This window comes from Schistocerca serialis, chromosome 5 (assembly GCF_023864345.2).
Source record: "Schistocerca serialis cubense isolate TAMUIC-IGC-003099 chromosome 5, iqSchSeri2.2, whole genome shotgun sequence".
NCBI classification, from domain to species: Eukaryota; Metazoa; Arthropoda; class Insecta; order Orthoptera; family Acrididae; genus Schistocerca; species Schistocerca serialis.
The window spans coordinates 486976741-486995828 of NC_064642.1; positions in this window are offsets into that span (position 1 = coordinate 486976741).

A 19088-nucleotide genomic window follows, 5' to 3' on the forward strand; every position below is an offset into this window, starting at 1 on the left:
GAGAGAACAAAGTTAGTGGCTAGTTTCCGTTTCTGTTCTAGGTGCTTAACGGCGTCCTTTGGATGGCGTATCTCACTTTAACACAGCAGCACCTGAGATTTGGATGTGTAAGGTCTCTGCACACACTAAGTTTGAATGAGCAACAACTATTACCATCTAGTGGTCAGCTGCGGAACTACAGAAGCTGCAGCCTGAGAGCACAGATTTCACACGTGTGCAACTGCAATAATACATTTTAATGTCAACACTTTGTAATATCTTTGTTCCCTACAAAATAAATCTAAGATCTTTAACGTGGCCTTGTTTTATATACTGAACATCATAACTGTGAGCACATATTAAAAATTGTTTCCGGTATGATTATTTTGTTTTCTATGATATTATTAAACTGCACGCAATCAGGTGACATATCTCTTGCTTAATTTTGTAAAAATGAAACACTAGCCATAATTCTTCAAAGTAATCTACTAGACGGGGATGTCGCCAACCTGCAGTACATTAATCATCTTATCCCTCTGATGTGGGTTTGCCTACCATTACCGCAAAGGATTAGCTGATTCTTTCTTTTCTTCTCTCTCAAGCACTATCCTAAATCAGTTGGAATGATCAACATTTTTATTATTCAGATGGTGCGAAATGCCTTTCCAGGTTGCGAGGACTTACTATGTGGATACAGTGTGTTTTCGACGAGGCAAAAGGATGTAAACTACGAACTTAGCAAATCTCTCTCACGTGCGTCCAGAAACTTCTTGGTGGTCAATTGTATACAGTGTGCGAAATTCAGGACTCTGAGGAATTATCGAAATTTCATTAGCAGTAGTGCCTAGAAGCGCTCTAGTAATCAGTGGTCATGCTGAAGTTACGGAGATCTACAGATTCATTTCTTTGCTGGCACCGTTCTCAAAAACAATACAATCCATTCTTAATAAATTAATTAAGTCAATATAACGTTCTGAGTTTTGCACCCGGAGTAGAAGTAGTATAGAATAGGCCATAATAGAGTTTTCAAAAGTGGTCCTTGATGTATTATTACACAGAGATGAATTTGGCACACGTTTATGATTTTAGATTTTCACGGCGTATGAAAATTTTGTATATTTTACGTTCATTCAGCCTCTTTGTATCGCACGAAAGGGGGCATAATTAGTTGAGATGACTTCTTGTCATCTTCAGGCGTTTCTGACCGGTGGTGACAGGTGTGTTTTTAGATCTACCAATTACATCACGTACTGCTGAACAGAAAATGCTGCTAATTGTCTGGAATCATTAAGAATAAGAGGAACTGCCAGTGATCGGTTACGATAATATATGAAAAAAGGCGGACAACGAGGTGTATAGGTAGCAATGGTTTCAAATAAAACAAAATTGTTAGCGAAAAATTTATTAGATTTCAAGTATATTAAAGTAGGAGTCCTTTAGCGATTTTCACACACATTAGTTGCGCACGGGCGGGTTACAACTTCTCGTCCCTCTAATAGAGCCAAATTCGACTAATACCTTACACGTAAAGGTTGCATAGCTAAAGCTTGCGGGCAGCATCAGTAATTTCGTAAATTTTCGCGCGTTCCAGATACTAAGACAAACTTGCTTCAAAAGTTTCTAAAGTTCAATTGATCAGGATTTATTGGCTCACAAAACAAGTTACAAATGGCTATGAAGTCCGTATTTACAGTCAAACTACCATTCGTGCAAGTTGATTACGGTTTTTTCCCACAAGTCCTCCGCACGAAAGCAAACACAAGTTATCCAGTCCCACCAAAAAATTTTCGCATCCTACGTCACCGACTCATAGCTATTCGCGAGGTAATACGCCAAGTTGTTTAGTGATCTTAGGAAGAAGTGCTCACCCAGATGTTCCAAGATGTTCCCGAAACACGCCAGGCGGGGTTTACGTATGTCCATAAACTACACACCCAAATGACATCCAAACAAATCCACTTACCTATTTCCAGACTTTCACTATAATGTTGAAAACTGAAGTCGCTTTACAAATCTGATAGTAGAGTAGATACGACGTAAGATTTTATTTCATCTTAACAAAAAATTCCCATGCAGCGGTTCCACACTGAACTGTACAATAAGACGGTTGACGGTTGACGAGTGACTCCCAGAGACACAGGACGGTAGCACAAAGCGCTACACAAAGCGCGGGAAATCCGTAACTCCTATTTGCTGTGGCTTACGAAGCCAATCAGAAACCTCGAACACTCTAATTCTGTCGGTAATTCCTAAGTCATCTCCTGGAGTCACGGAAGTCAGTTTATAAAATACATCCTAAATTTACGAAAACAAAGAAAATTTATACGGGGTGTTACAAAAAGGTGCGGCCAAACTTTCAGGAAACGTTCCTCACACACAAAGAAAGAAAATATGTTATGTGGACATGTGTTCGGAAACGCTTAATTTCCATGTTAGAGCTCATTTTATTGCTTCTCTTCAAATCGCATTAATCATGGAATGGAAACACACAGCAACAGAACGTACCAGCGTGACTTCAAACATTTTGTTACAGGAAATGTTCAAAATGTCCTCCGTTAGCGAGGATATATGCATCCACCCTCCGTCGCATGGAATCCTTGATGCGCTGATGCAGGCCTGGAGAATGGCGTATTGTATCACAGCCGTCCACAATACGAGCACGAAGAGTCTCTACATTTGGTACCGGGGTTGCGTAGACAAGAGCTTTCAAATGCCCCCATAAATGAAAATCAAGAGAGTTGAGGTCAGGAGAGCGTGGAGGCTATGGAATTGGTCCGCCTCTACCAATCCATCGGTCACCGAATCTGTTGTTGAGAAGCGTGCGAACACTTCGACTGAAATGTGCAGGAGCTCCATCGTGCATGAACCACATGTTGTGTCGTACTTGTAAAGGCACATGTTCGAGCAGCACAGGTAGAGTATTCCGTATGAAATCACGATAACGTGCTCCATTGAGCGTAGGTGGACGGACATGGGGCCTAATCAAGACATCACCAACAATGCCTGCTCAAACGTTCACAGAAAATCTGTGTTGATGACGTGATTGCACAACTACGTGCGGATTCTCGTCAGCCCACACATGTTGATTGTGAGAATTTACAATTTGATCACGTTGGAATGAAGACTCATCCATAAAGAGAACATTTGCACTTAAATGAGGATTGACACATTGTTGGATGAACCATTCGCAGAAGTGTACCCGTGGAGGCCAATCAGCTGCTGATAGTGCCTGCACACGCTGTCATCATTATCAGTTATCTACTATATTAGCAGGTCCTTTGCCTCTCCATTTTCTGCGATCCATTGCTTCCTTCTTAAGGCTGCTGTATGTTGTATCGTCCATCATGTCATCCAGTATCTGAAATCTCATCCTTCCTCGCTTCCTTTTCCCTTCTACATAACCTTCTAAAACTGTTTTTATCAGTCCGTCATTCTTTCTTAATATATGCCAGATCCAATTTCTTTTTCTTCTCTTTATTACATCTAGTAACTGTCTTTTCTCTCCCACTCTTCTCAGTACCTCTTCATTTTTTACTCTGTCCATCCAACTTATTCTTTCCATCTTCCGCCATGTCCAGATCTCAAAAGCCTCCAGCCTTTCTCTGTCTTTTTTCCTCATAGTGCATGTTTCAGCGCCATATAGAAGAACACTCCATACAAGACATTTTATGAGTCTCTTTCTGAGTTCTCTGTCCAGACCGCTGCAGAAGATTCTCTGTGGTGCACTTCCAGTCGGTGTCTATCCTGCTTCCAAGATACTTAAAATTTTGCACCGGTTCTAGTGTTTCTCCATTCAGCACAATTTTTATTTCCTTATTTCCTCCTATTGCCAATACTTTTGTTTTATTTGTGTTAATTTTCATTCCATATTTTTTTCCGTTAGTTGCAATGGTGTCCACCAAATCCTGTAATTCTTTTCCCCTGTGGCTAGAAGGACCATGTCATCAGCAAATCTCAAGCACCCTACTCTTCTTCCTCCAATTTCTACTCCTTTGTCATCTAATGAGCATTGGTCAATCATATTTTCCAAGTACAGGTTGAAAACAGTAGGTGATAAACAGCATCCTTGTCTTACTCCTTTCCCTAGTCTGATCCAGTTTGTACTTTCTCCTCTCACTTTAACTGAAACTTTTTGATTAAGGTATAATGAGTTTATAAGTCTTCCGGTTTTCCAGTCCACTCTCATTTCCCTCATAATAGTCGCCAGCTTGTCCCAAACTACATTGTCAAATGCCTTTTCTAAATCGATGAAGCACATACATAGGTCTCTTCCTTTGTCAATAAACCTTTCTCCCAAGATTCGTAGGAGCCCCATTGCATCTCTGGTGCCCGTATTCCGTCTAAAGCCAAACTGCTCCTCGCCGAGATTCTCCTCTATTACTTTTTCAAGTCTTTTATTAATTATTCTTAACATCACTTTGGCTGCATGTGAAATAAGGCTGATTGTCCTGTGCTCGCTGCATTTCTTATTCCTTGTTTTTTCGGTGATGCAATCATTACTGTTGTCAAAAAGTCCTCAGGCCATTCACCACTGTCATATATTTTATAACATAACCTCAATATTTCTCTTATTCCATTGTGGTTCAAGCATTTTAGTATTTCTCCCGGTATTGTATCTGTACCTACTGCTTTGCCATTTTTCATTGCAGCAATGGCTGACTACTTCTTCCATTATGATGGTCGGTCCTTTCTCTTCATCACTTACACTGTTGTGTGATTCAAGTTCCAGAGTTTTTGGTTTGCTATTTGTGTCATATAGCTCTTTTATATATTCTTCCCATCTCTGGAGGACATCGTCACGATCTTTGTACACTACCTCTTCGTCTTTACTTAAAATTTCCATAGTAGCACTTCCTGCTCTGTTTTGTTCCCATGTCATAGTCTTTACTCTGTTGTGTAGTAAGTCGTATCTTCCCTTCCTGTCCAGTTCTTCAATTTCATCACATTTCTCGTTTAGCCATTTTTTCCTAGCCTGCTCTGTTTCTCTTCGCAGTTCGTTATTTAACCTTCAGTATATCTTTCTTGCATCTTCAGTGTTCTTGTTTTTCAATTTTTTCTCTCCTCCATCTTGGAAATCATTTCTTGTGTGACCCATGGATTTTTTAACCTTTTCCCTTTTACATATCCTATATTTTGCTGTCCTGCTTTAATGATTCCTTCTTTCAGCATATTCCAGTACTCGTTGGCATTATCAGGTGCTTCTTTGTCTCGTAATGTGTTTAGAAAGTCCCGAGACAGAATTTCTGTAATTTGTTCTTTGTTGGACCTTATCTTCTCTAAATCCCACGTCTTCACCATTGTCGCGCCTTTTTCAGTTTTTTCATTTTTATTTCTATTTCTCGCATAAGTAAGTTGTGGTCACTATTTGCACACGCTGTACATGGTACTGAAACAACTGGTTCTCCCGTAGCACTCTCCATACAGTCACGTGGTCAACGTTACCTTGTACAGAAGCAACTTCTCTGACGCTGACATTAGGGTTATCGTCAACTGCACGAAGAATTGCCTGGTCCATTGCAGGTGTCCTCGTCGTTCTAGGTCTTCCCCAGTCGCGAGTCATCGGCTGGAATGTTCCGTGCTACCTAAGACGCCGATCAATTGCTTCGAATGTCTTCCTGTCGGGACACCTTCGTTCTGGAAATCTGTCTCGATACAAACGTACCGCGCCTCGGCTATTGCCCCGTGCTAAACCATACATGAAATGGGCATCTGCCAACTCCGCATTTGTGAACATTGCACTGGCTGCAAAACCACTTCCGTGATGAACACTAAACTGTTGATGCTACGTACTGGTGTGCTTGATGCTAGTACTGTAGAGCAATGAGTCGCATGTCAACACAAGCACCGAAGTCAACATTACCTTTCTTCAATTGGGCCAACTGGCGGTGAATCGAGGAAGTAAAGTACATACTGACGAAACTAAAATAAGCTCCAACATGGAAATTGAGCGTTTCCGGACACATGTCCACATAACATCTTTTCTTTATTTGTGTGTAAGGAATGTTTCCTGAAAGTATGGCCGTACCTTTTTGTAAAAACCTGTATAAAGTAAAATACAAACTTTCCTAGAAATGACATACTAACTGATTGAACACCTATCATTTCGTCTGGCTGTTTTTCTATAGAAGGATGCACACTAAGACGTGTGTCACTTTATTCATGATTGGACAAGAACTTCTCCACATCTGTATCTTACATAGTTTTTAATAAAACAGAACAATCACACTTTACGTATATCCTCCATACTCTTTGTTTCTCACATTCTCACAACCTGGCATAACCAAATAATAATTTTGTAAGTGGTTACTATTCAGTCAGCAGCTATTGTAATGAAAGCAAAGAAAAGCCTCGAAAAAAATTTCCATGAACAGGATCTTTTTAGTTATAGTTTCAAGGTGAAGTTCGAATTAAATTCGATATCATTACTTTAGATTCATTGGGACAGTGCACAACTTCTCGTACGCAGGTGGTGGGCAAGCACCTTTCCCAGGGGCCAGTGACTGCTGCGCTGCCGTGAGTAGAAAAACTGTTTCATTCGGCTACGGGACAAGACACGCTTAAAGAGGGGTTACTTCATTGCAAAGTCGAAAGACTCCGAATAATTTGCTACGTTACACAGTAATTTACCAGACAATGTTAAATATGTGAAAGAATAATTTATGTTGATGACGGTAACACTGTAATCAGCAATAAAACACCAGAACTCCCGGCAGACAAAGCATATGAAACCCCAGACATTTCTCAATTGGCCATCATGCAGCCAACGTAGCAGCACATGCCGAAGAAACACCATGAGTTTCTGAGTAAAGACAGAAAAATTTCTTTAAAACAAAATGCAGATGAAAATTTCGTATATTATAGGCCTGCTGAAAAAAAAACTTCTTTAGGAACTAATATCGCCATTCAGCTTCAGCTGAGTGAACGAAGTAAATGCCTTCGGCAAACTATGCCCTTCGAACAGTGTCACGACTGTGCAGAAGACAATACCTTATAGTTGGGCAGTATTGCTTTAAATGGCTCTGAGCACTATGGGACTTAACATCTGTGGTCATCAGTCCCCTAGAACTTAGAACTACTTCAACCTAACTAACCTAAGGACATCACACACATCCATGCCCGAGGCAGGATTCGAACCTGCGACCGCAGCAGTCGCGCGGTTCCGGACTGAGCGCCTTAACCGCGAGACCACCGCGGCCGGCGCAGTATTGCTATATGCACTCCATCTTTAGTTACATATTAATTATCAAAACGTCGACGTCGTATACAAATTACAGAAAAGGGCGATTGGAATAGTAATTAAAAATTGCAATCCAGCTATCCGCAAAGGTCTGTTTAAATAGCTGAAAATGCTGACAACACCGTGTTAGCACGTCTATTAATCTCTTATGAACACCAAGAAAAATATCAGCAATAGTCTCACAAACATATTCATGAAGGATGAGCCAGACTAAACTTACATTTACCAATAGTAAAAATGTGGACGTATGAGATAAGGAAAGGGAAGCAGTGGTTGGGAAGGGATTGAGACAGGCTTGTAGCCTATCCCCGATGTTATTCAATCTGTATATTGAGCAAGCATTAAAGGAAACAAAAGAAAAGTTCGGAGTAGGTATTAAGATCCATGCAGAAGAAATAAAAACTTTGAGGTTCGCCGATGAGATCGTAATTCTGTCAGAGACAGCAAAGGACTTGGAAGAACAGTTGAACGGAATGGACAGTGTCTTGAAAGGAGCGTATTGGATAAACATCAAAAAAAGCAGAACGAGGATAATGGAATGTAGTCGAATTAAGTCGGGTGATGCTGAGGGAATTAGATTAGGAAATGAGACACATAAAGTAGTAAAGGAGTTTTGCTATTTGGGTAGCAAAATAACTGATGATGGTCGAAGTAGAGAGGATTGTAGACTGGCAATTGCAAGGAAAGCATTTCTGAAGAAGAAGAATTTGTTAACATCGAGTATAGATTTAAATGTCAGGAAGTCGTTTCTGTAAGTATTTGTATGGAGTGTGGGCATGTATGGAAGTGAAACATGGACGATAAATAGTTTGGACAAGAAGAGAATAGAAGCTTTCGAAATGTGGTGCTACAGAAGAATGCTGAAGATTAGATGGGTAGATCACATAACTAATGAGGTATTGAACAGAATTGGGGAGAAGAGGAGCTTGTGGCACAACTTGAGTAGAAGGGATCGATTGGTAGGACATGTTCTGAGGCATCAAGGGATCACCAATTTATCATTGGAGGGTAGCGTGGAGGGTAAAAATCGTAGAGAGAGACCAAGAGATGAATACACTAAGCACATTCAGAAGGATGTAGGCTGCAGTAGATACTGGGAGATGAAGAAGCTTCCACAGGATACAGTACCATGGAGAGCTGCATCAAATCAGTCTCAGGACTGAAGATGCCAACACCAACAACAACAATGAGAGTGAATGCATGAAGTAGTTAATCTTCGAAAATTGTGTCCATTTTGGATTACAGTAATATGTCTGATACAATTTTGTAAGCTTCCTGTGGACGAAAAAACAACTAAGGAGCTAACTAACTTGTTAACGAGATGCGGATGTTCGATTTGCGCAATGTTGTGGGTATCTACTTTTGTTGAGCACTATCAGCCACCTTGCGTAAAGGAATAGCGGCAGCCGACGGTCAAACTACCTGCCACACAAGTAATATCGCAACCTCAAGTTCTCCTTGCATACCACTGCAGCAGCTGTCTTGCACACGCCAGGTAATCTCTGTAGTCAGGAAAGAAACCTTTGTCGTCTATTTCACATTTTAAATATACGTAATGTTACCATGCCGCGCTTGCTAAATACACTCCTGGAAATGGAAAAAAGAACACATTGACACCGGTGTGTCAGACCCACCATACTTGCTCCGGACACTGCGAGAGGGTTGTACAAGCAATGATCACACGCACGGCACAGCGGACACACCAGGAACCGCGGTGTTGGCCGTCGAATGGCGCTAGCTGCGCAGCATTTGTGCAACGCCGCCGTCAGTGTCAGCCAGTTTGCCGTGGCATACGGAGCTCCATCGCAGTCTTTAACACTGGTAGCATGCCGCGACAGCGTGGACGTGAACCGTATGTGCAGTTGACGGACTTTGAGCGAGGGCGTATAGTGGGCATGCGGGAGGCCGGGTGGACGTACCGCCGAATTGCTCATCACGTGGGGATTGAGGTCTCCACAGTACATCGATGTTGTCGCCAGTGGTCGGCGGAAGGTGCACGTGCCCGTCGACCTGGGACCGGACCGCAGCGACGCACGGATGCACGCCAAGACCGTAGGATCCTACGCAGTGCCGTAGGGGACCGCACCGCCACTTCCCAGCAAATTAGGGACACTGTTGCTCCTGGGGTATCGGCGAAGACCATTCGCAACCGTCTCCATGAAGCTGGGCTACGGTCCCGCACACCGTTAGGCCGTCTTCCGCTCACGCCCCAACATCGTGCAGCCCGCCTCCAGTGGTGTCGCGACAGGCGTGAATGGAGGGACGAATGGAGACGTGTCGTCTTCAGCGATGAGAGTCGCTTCTGTCTTGGTGCCAATGATGGTCGTATGCGTGTTTGGCGCCGTGCAGGTGAGCGCCACAATCAGGACTGCATACGACCAAGGCACACAGGGCCAACACCCGGCATCATGGTGTGGGGAGCGATCTCCTACACTGGCCGTACACCACTGGTGATCGTCGAGGGGACACTGAATAGTGCACGGTACATCCAAACCGTCATCGAACCCATCGTTCTACCATTCCTAGACCGGCTAGGGAACTTGCTGTTCCAACAGGACAATGCACGTCCGCATGTATCCCGTGCCACCCAACGTGCTCTAGAAGGTGTAAGTCAACTACCCTGGCCAGCAAGATCTCCGGATCTGTCCCCCATTGAGCATGTTTGGGACTGGATGAAGCATCGTCTCACACGGTCTGCACGTCCAGCACGAACGCTGGTCCAACTGAGGCGCCAGGTGGAAATGGCATGGCAAGCCGTTCCACAGGACTACATCCAACATCTCTACGATGGTCTCCATGGGAGAATAGCAGCCTGCATTGCTGCGAAAGGTGGATATACACTGTACTAGTGCCGACATTGTGCATGCTCTGTTGCTGTGTCTATGTGCCTGTGGTTCTGTCAGTGTGATCATGTGATGTATCTGACCCCAGGAATGTGTCAATAAAGTTTCCCCTTCCTGGGACAATGAATTCACGGTGTTCTTATTTCAATTTCCAGGAGTGTACTTACAACTATTGTTCGTAGAGGAAAGGAAAAACTGTTAGAGGACTGCGCTGGGGAAGATGAGTTAGGATACTGGAGAAAAGTACGAAGACGCCAAGCGGTACAAAATTCGCGATTTATCTTGAGGGATAGGTAAGAGAGTAGTATACCAGATTTAGAGAAATGTTTTGAAAATGTTGGCTGAGCTCACACTTCTTGAAATTCTGAACGCATTGGGGATAAAATACAGGAACCGAAAGTATATCTACAACTTGCACAGGAACCAGAGTACAGTTGTCACAATCGAAGGAAAAAAAAATAGCAGAAGTTGACAAGACATTGTAATAGGTCTGTAGCCTATCCCCGGTATTGTTCAGCCTCTATGTTGAGGAGGGAGTAAAGGAAAGCAAAGAGAAATTGTGAAAGGGAATTAAATTTCAGTGAGAAGAAATGAAAACTTTGCGGTTGGCCCATGCTATCGTAATTCGCTCAGAGGTGGTGAAGGATCTGGAAGATCCGAAAGGAGGAGTTGTTAGTGTCCTGAAGAGATATTACGAGATGAATATCAGGAAGTGTAAAGCAAGGATAATAGAATATTTTAGAATAAACTAGGCGATACTGAGGCAATTAGATAAGGAAATGAGAATAGCTATTTGACTAAATATTACCTGATGATAGTTCAAGTAGAGGAATGAAAACAGGAAGAAAAGAATTACTGAAAATAAGAAATTTATTAACTTCGAATAATAATTTAAGCATAAGGCTTTTTTTAGGCATTTGTCTTCAGCGATGCCTTGTGAGTAAGTGAAATGTGGGCAGTAAATAGTTCAGACAAGAACAGAAGTGCAGGGCACATTCTCAAGTCAGGGCCGCCAACGTGCATCCACCGCCTCGTCGGGTGTCCTTCCGCAGCCTGGATGGACCGGAAACAGGAATCGGTTTAACGGCAACTCAGCTTCAGCCTGCGGGGTTCATCGGAATCTGCAGACACCGCTGAATCATCTCTCCTGGATCCGATCAGTGTTGTCCATTTCTGGGACCTCATACCGGTCCGTTCCAGCACCAGTCACGAAAACCGAAGCGAGCTTTTGGATGCTTCATTTGCAGGAATTATGCCCCACAAGGAAGGTAATCACTGTCTCACATTGACTGAAGCCTGCGCCACCACTCCATTCTTTGATTTTTGCCTTCAGGATAGAACCTCAGGGACTAGCTTTCATCACACGTAACGATAGTGTTCAGAAAATTTGGGTCTCGATACGCAATGCCGCAGAGATCTCCACAGGCATAAAGCCAGAGTTGCATTGGACCTTGCATCAAAGTATGGGTCACCATTCAAGAGAAGGCTTGCGATCACCCAAACCATGGGTCACTAAAGTGACCCGTCTCACATCGATCCTGGGCCAAAAGTTAACTCACTTCCTCCACGTTGTCCGACATACGTGTAGCTGCAGACCAGTCAGTTCAGGGAGCGTCTTACACAGTGTCCCGCCCTTCTCGGAAACGGTTAAACCACTCACAAACACAAGCACAATTTTATAAATTGATGTCAGCATTTCATGAATTTCTTTCGCTGATTTACCTAACTTGAAACAGATCAGCATTTTTTCGCTGATCCATTTTGGATTTAGACATTGTACACTACACTTTACAGTGTGCCGTTTACACACTAAAAGTTGCTCATGGGGCGTCCTCCTACGACTGTGAGCAATATGCATCATTCACAACATTTACTGCGCATAGATTGTAGATAAGCAGAATTGTAGTAAGTAAAAAATCGTCAACTCAGGAAAAAATCAGCTCATGCTGAAGCAGTTATCTTTAAGGTTGACAGATAAAGCGGAATTACATAGACATTTAGGAAGGTTAAGGGGTGAAAGAAGGGAAGAGTCGATTTCTAACCTGTCCTCATGTGTCTCAGAAGCACCGCTTTAGTGTTAGTTTTGTTGATGTGGCCTTCAGTCCGAAGACTGGTTTGATGCACTTCCCCACGCTCTTCAATGCTGTGAGAGCCGCTTCATCTCCGAACAACCATTGTAACTTACGACTTTCTGAATCTGCTTACTGTATTGATCCCTTCGTCTCCCTCTACAAGTTCTATCCCCACACTTCCCTCCAACACTAAACTGGTGATCCCTTGATATCTCAGACGTGACCTATCAATCGATCTCTTCTTTTTGCCGAGTTGTGCCACAAATTTATCTCTCCAGTTCTATTCAGTGCTTCTTCATTAACTACGTGATCGACCTCTGTCATCATCAGTATTCTTCTGTAGCACCACATTTTGAAATTTTCTATCCCCTATTTATCTAAGCTAGTTGTCATCCATGTTTCTCTTTCACACATATCTACAATTCAGACAAATAACGCAGAAAAGACTTCCTAACATTAACATCTACAATCGATATTAACAAATTTCTCTTCTTCAGAAATGCTTTTCTTGTCATTCCTAGTTTACATTTTACATCGTCTCTACTTTGACCATCATCAGTTGTATAATAAAACTCGTCTCTACTGCATCGTTTCTTAATATGATTCTGTTGGCATCACCTATTTAATTCGATTACATTCCAGTTATCGTTGTTTTGCTTTTGTTGATGTTCATCGCACATCCCCTTTGAAGACACTGTTTATTTCGTTTAACTCCTCTCCCAAGTCAATTTGTGTCTGTGACAGAATTACTACGTCATCAGTTTTTATTTCTTCTCCATGAACTTTAGTTCCTACTACATATAATTGTTTGGTTTCTTTTACTGGTTTGTTCATTTTACATATTTCATAACGTTGGAGATATGCTACAAACCTCTCTCACTCCCTTTTCAACCACTGCCTTCCTTTCGTGCTCCTAGACTCCTGTAATTACAGTGTGGTTTCTCTGTAACTGTTTCTTTCCTGCTACCTTCAAAATTTCAAACAAAGTATTACAGTCAATATTGTCAAAAACTTTCTCTAAGTCTACAATTGCTATAAAGGTACGTTTGCATTTCTTAACCCATCTTTTAAGACGAGTCGTAAAGTTAGTATTGCCTAGCGTGTTCCTACATTTCTCCGGAATCAAAACCATCTTCCCTGAGGTCAGCTTCTACCAGATTTTCCTTTTTCTTTGAAAACAATTAGTGTTAGTATTTTTCAACCATGACTTATTAAACTGATAGTTCGATAATTTTTGCACCTATCAGCGGCCGGCCGGAGTGGCCGAGCGGCTCTAGGCGCTACAATCTGGAACCGCGTGACCGCTACGGTCGCAGGTTCGAATCGTGCCTCGGGCATGGATGTGTGTGATGTCGTTAGGTTAGTTAGGTTTAAGTAGTTCTAAGTTGTAGGGGACTGATGACCTCAGATGTTGAGTGCCATAGTGCTCAGAGCCAACTGAACCATTTGCACCTATCAGCAACTGATTTCTTAGGAATTGCAATACTACATTCCCCTTGAACTCGGAGAGTATTTCGCCTGTCTCATCCATCTTGTGCTTCAGATGTAATGTTTTCATCATGGTTGGCTCCTCCAAGGCTATCAGCAGTTCTGACGGATTATCGCCTACCCCCGGCGCCTTGTTTCAACTTAGATCTTTCAGAGTCTTGTCAAACTCTTCTCGAAGTATCATATCTCCCACCTCATCCTCATCTTTAACCATTTCCCTTTCTGTAACTTTCAAGTTCATTTCTCCTGCATAGACCATCGATATACTCCGTCTATCTTCCACCTTTCCCTTCTTTGCTTAGGACTGGTTTTCCATCTGAGCTCTTGATATTCATACAGGTCGTTCTCTTTTCTCAAAAGGTGTCCTTAATTTTCCTGTAGAAGGTACCTAACTTTCCTCTAGCGAAATATGTTTCAAAATCCTGATTTTTGTCCTCCAGTAATTTCTGTTTGTCAATTTTGCACTTTCTCCCATTTTCATTTTCTAAACATTTCTGTGACCTTTCGCCTGCTTAATTTGCTGTATTTTTAAATTTTCTCCTTTCCTCAGTAAAATTCAATATCTCTTGCGTTATCGAAGGATTTCTAAGAATCCTTGTCCTTTTACCTACTTGGTCTTCTTGTACCTTCAATATTTCATCTCTTAAAGCTACCCATTCATCTTCTGCTCTATTGATTTCCCCTGTTCTAGATACTCCTTGCCTAATGCTCTCTCATAAACTCTCAACAGTCTCTAGTTTTCCAACTTATCCAGGTACGATATCCTTAATTTCGAATCTTTTTTCCTATTTCTTTAGTTTTAAACCACAGTTCTTAACCAATAAATTTTTGTCTCAGACCACATCTACCACTGGAAATGTCTTACAGTTTAAAACATGATTACGAAATCTCTTTCTTACCATTACATAAGCAATCTCAAATGTTCGTGTCTCCAGGCCTCTTTCAAGTATACAACCTTCCCCATGACTCTTAAATCAAGTGTTAGGTATGATTAAATTAAACTCTGTGCAAACTTCTACCAAGCGGGTTCGTCTTTAATTCCTTTCCTCCAGTCCATATTCACCTATTTTATTCTTATCTTCATTTTCCTACTATCGAATTCCAGTCCACTATCCCAATTAAATTTTCCATTCCTTCACCTATCTCAATAATTTCTTCTAGCTCATGATACAGTTGCTCAATCTCTTCACCATCTTTGCAGTTGGTTGGCATTTCTAAACACGTCCGAGGCCTATTCGAAAAGTAGGGTCCCATTAGGCGCGAAATGGAAACTACTGTGAAAATCCGATGGAGCTTTGCACACATGTGTTGGGCAGCGTCTTTAGTGTGCATGTCGATTGCTTCACGTCGCTCTTTTTAGTTCAGAGCGCATAGTGATCACATATAATTGCCTAAAACAACAGTGTCTCCCGCCAAGTATGTGGATGTGGTGAGAGATAACATAAATGCCATGCGCTTCTTTCTTCAAGACAACTTCCAGCCGCACTCTGCAGCGGCAATGAAGGCGGTCCTGCAGCGTTTCAATGGAAAATGTTTTATCCCCCACAATACAGCCTTTAATTGGCTCCCTCTGTTGTTCATCTCTGCTCACATGAAACGCTGACCTGGAGGACAACATTGTGGCACAGGCAGCGAAAGGCAGACCAGCGTAGAGAATTGGCTGAAAGCACAGGCGGTTGCTTTCTGTGATAAGGGTACTGTAAAGTTTGTACGATGCCACGACAAATGTCCAAGTCGGAGCTGCGACTATTTAGAGAGGTAGCTGGAAGGTGTGGCTAACTGTTACGAATAAAGAATTTTTGATTTTAACAGTGGTTTTCATTTCGCGACCGATCGGACCTTACTTTCTGAACAGTCTTCGTACTGCTGTGGAAGGCATGGGCTTCGTGTCGATCTTGGTTACAATAATACGTTCACTATACTGTTCATAGTAACTTACACGCATTGCCATTTTCTTATTCATTTCCTCCATTTCTCCTCTTTCACTTTGTAGTTGTAACACTATATTCACTTGACCAACCGTATCGCAAAGACATGCAAGTAACCCCACCGACGGCAAACCACCATAATTGGAAAACTGTGCTAAAGGGGAAGTCTTTGGAGGCTTTTCTGAATTGTGTAAGAATGGTAATTATTAACGCATGTGAATTAACAGATGGCTACAACACCAATATGGATATTTTATAGGTTGTTGTTGTTGTGGTCTTCAGTCCAGAGACTGGTTTGATGCATCTCTCCATGCTACTCTGTCCTGTGCAAGCTTCTTCATCTCTCAGTACTTACTGCAACCTATATCCTTCTGAATTTGCTTAGTGTACTCATCTCTTCGTCTCCCTTTACGATTTTTACACTCCACGGTGCCCTCCAATGCTAAATTTGTCATCCCTTGCTGCCTCAGAACATGTCCTACCAACCGGTCCCTTCTTCTTGTCAAGTTGTGCCACAAACACCTCTTCTCCCCATTTCTATTCGATACCTCCTCCTTAGTTACGTGATCTACCCATCTAGTCTTCAACATTCTTCTGTAGCACCACATTTCGAAAGCTTATAGTCTCTTCTTGTCCAGACTATTTATCATCTATGTTTCACTTCCGTACATTGCTACACTCCATACAAATACTTTCAGAAACGACTTCCTGACACTAAAATCTATACTCGATGTTAACAAATTTCTCTTCTTCAGAAACGCTTTCCTTGCCATTGCCAGTCTACATTTTATATCCTCTCTACTTCGACCATCATCAGTTATTTTGCTCCCCAAAATGGCAAAACTCCTTTACTACTTTAAGTGTCACATTTCGTAATCTAATTCCATCAGCATCACCTGACTTAATTCGACTACATTCCATTATCCTCGTTTTGCTTTTGTTGAAGTTCATCTTATACCCTCCTTTTGAAGACACTGTCCATTCCCTTCAACTTCTCTTCCAAGTCCTTTGCTGTCTCTGACAGAATTACAATGTCATCGGCGAACCTCAAAGTTTTTATTTCTTCTCCATGGATTTTAATACCTACTCCGAACTTTTCCTTTGTTTCCTATATTGCTTGCTCAATATACAGATTGAATAACATCGGGGATAGGCTACAACCCTCTCTCATTCCCTTCCCAACCACTGCTTCCCTTTCATGCCCCTCGACTCTTATAACTGCCAACAAAAAGGACCAGATGCGCTGTTATGTCGGTTGCCCACTGATATGTCGCAGTGAAGTACGTATGGAGTTTCCTCAGCAGTAAAGGAAACTGGAGCAGCGGTACGTTAGCAGAGGTTGATGCAGTAATGGAGTCTAGGAAGATGAAAGCGTTTTTTTTTACTGAGACCATGTGTTGTTGGGATGGTTATCTCGACAACACTCAACGTTATTACAGCAAGTCGCAATGTGAGGAGTTTAAGCAGGTAGGACACTCCGAGTGTGCGCTGGGGTACCGCAGCACTATGTTGGGTGTCGCAGGGTAGATCTCGCACCTAGTGCTTAAATGACTGAAGGAACGTTACAGCTAAAGAGCCACCTGGTACAGGGTGAGACGGCTATGATCCAGGGTGCGCTGGCAACATTGCGCCGGCCTTGCTGAATTATTACAGCGACAACAGCCTGCGCTCGCTTGCTGTCCATACATTTCCTTTACACCACGTTACCCCTCCTCTACGAGCAATACCCGGTCTCCTAGGTCGACATTACAACCAACTACGTAACACCCTATATGTTAGTACAAAATACAGAAAAACTGATAACCGAAACAACTGGCGACTTTTCTACAAGAGTTAGACACAGCATCCAGTCTTTCTTACTGTGCTGTTTATGTTATTTGCGTACTAGTGTACATCTACATCTAAATGTACACGATTACTCTGCAATTCACAATTAAGTGCCTGGCAGTGGGTTTATCGAACCATCTTTAAGGTACTTCTCACCGTCCCACTCTCGAACAGCGTGTGGGGAAGACGAACACTTAATCTTTCTGCGCGAGCTGTGTTTATTACTCTTGGTTTCCCTTCTGGCAATTTAAAGCTTCACGCCTTGTCTCGTTGTTTCCTTCTCTCGTAAAATGATTACTTAATGAGGATTAACGACTGTAGCAACGAAAAATTCAATCTAAAATATGTTACTTACAATACTGTGAAAAAGGCATAATGTCTATCAGATCAGCATTTGTTGGAGACGGTGGCATCAAATCCAAATGCTGAACATTATTGTTCACCAGCTACTGACCACTATAATTTATATCTTCAGCCTTTTCTTGACCACAGGTGTTTTGCCTGAGGCTGGGAAGCAGAGACTAATTAAGACAACATTGCTAAAGCAAAGTTTAATTAACGACAAATTAGCGTTCTTCTTCACTGCCCAGTCTTAGAACAATTAATTTACGACCAGCTAACAAACCATTTAATTACAAAAACTGGAGTACACTAATACCAATCAGCTTTCCTTGAACTTCGCAGCACAACATCTGTATTAATAGAAGGCAGTTACCTTGAAGTATGCTATGAATGCACAAGAGGCAATTGTCATGTGCTTCTTAGACTTCAGCAAGGTCTCTGACGCAGTTGACATCGACTTTTCACTTGCCAAACTCAGTACATTAAAAGTCTCGGTACGTATAGTGCTGTGGTTTTGCTCGTACTTGAGTTCTAGCCAGCAATGAGTCATGTCTGACATCATATGGTCAAGATGGAGGCAGATGGTATCACGCTCCCCCCAGGATTCGGTATTAGATGCTATGTGCCATCAGTTCTATGTACGTTTGCAGGCTTTTGTCCTACTGCGAACACCGCTTGGTTTGCTGATCACATGCAGCTGTATCTAAGCGCATAACAAACAAATCTGGAGAGAGTTTTCGAGAATCACTTTAACGACCTACGTGCACTACCGAAATGAGCTTAGGATGTAGGGGAAGCTCAACCCGTCCAAAACCCAAGAGGTAGTAGTTGGTCGTTTCCGGCTCATTCGGGCATCCGTGTTCTAGGGGTAGCGTCTTTTATCAGTAATCAAAAGGTCCTCGGACCTACCGCTTAAATTTAGAATAAAATGTCGTCAGCATTGGCGGCTGATGACTTCCTGAGTAAGATGTCAACGTCGTTCTGCCAGCGGCCTTGTCAAAAAGGGCGGAGAAGCGTACAGATGTTCAGAGCACTCTCTCTCCATGGGGTGGCAAACTGTCCCAAAGGCAGAAAAATAAGCAATGATCAACGGCATGAGGATGCAGAAGATAATGAACACCACTAGATTAAAAATACATCATATGTATTCATAGGACACATGGCCACTAATCGAAAAAACGTACCATGATGATCTATCTATTGGCTAAAGATTCCGGAATAGTCCCCTAATCGGATCTCCAGGAGGGTACTACAATGGGGGAGGTGACCACGAGAAAAAGAGTGAGTAACCAACGAAAGGATAATATTGTACGAGTAGGGCCGTGGAATGTCAGAAGTCTGAAAGTGCTAGGAAATCTAGAAAATCTGAAAA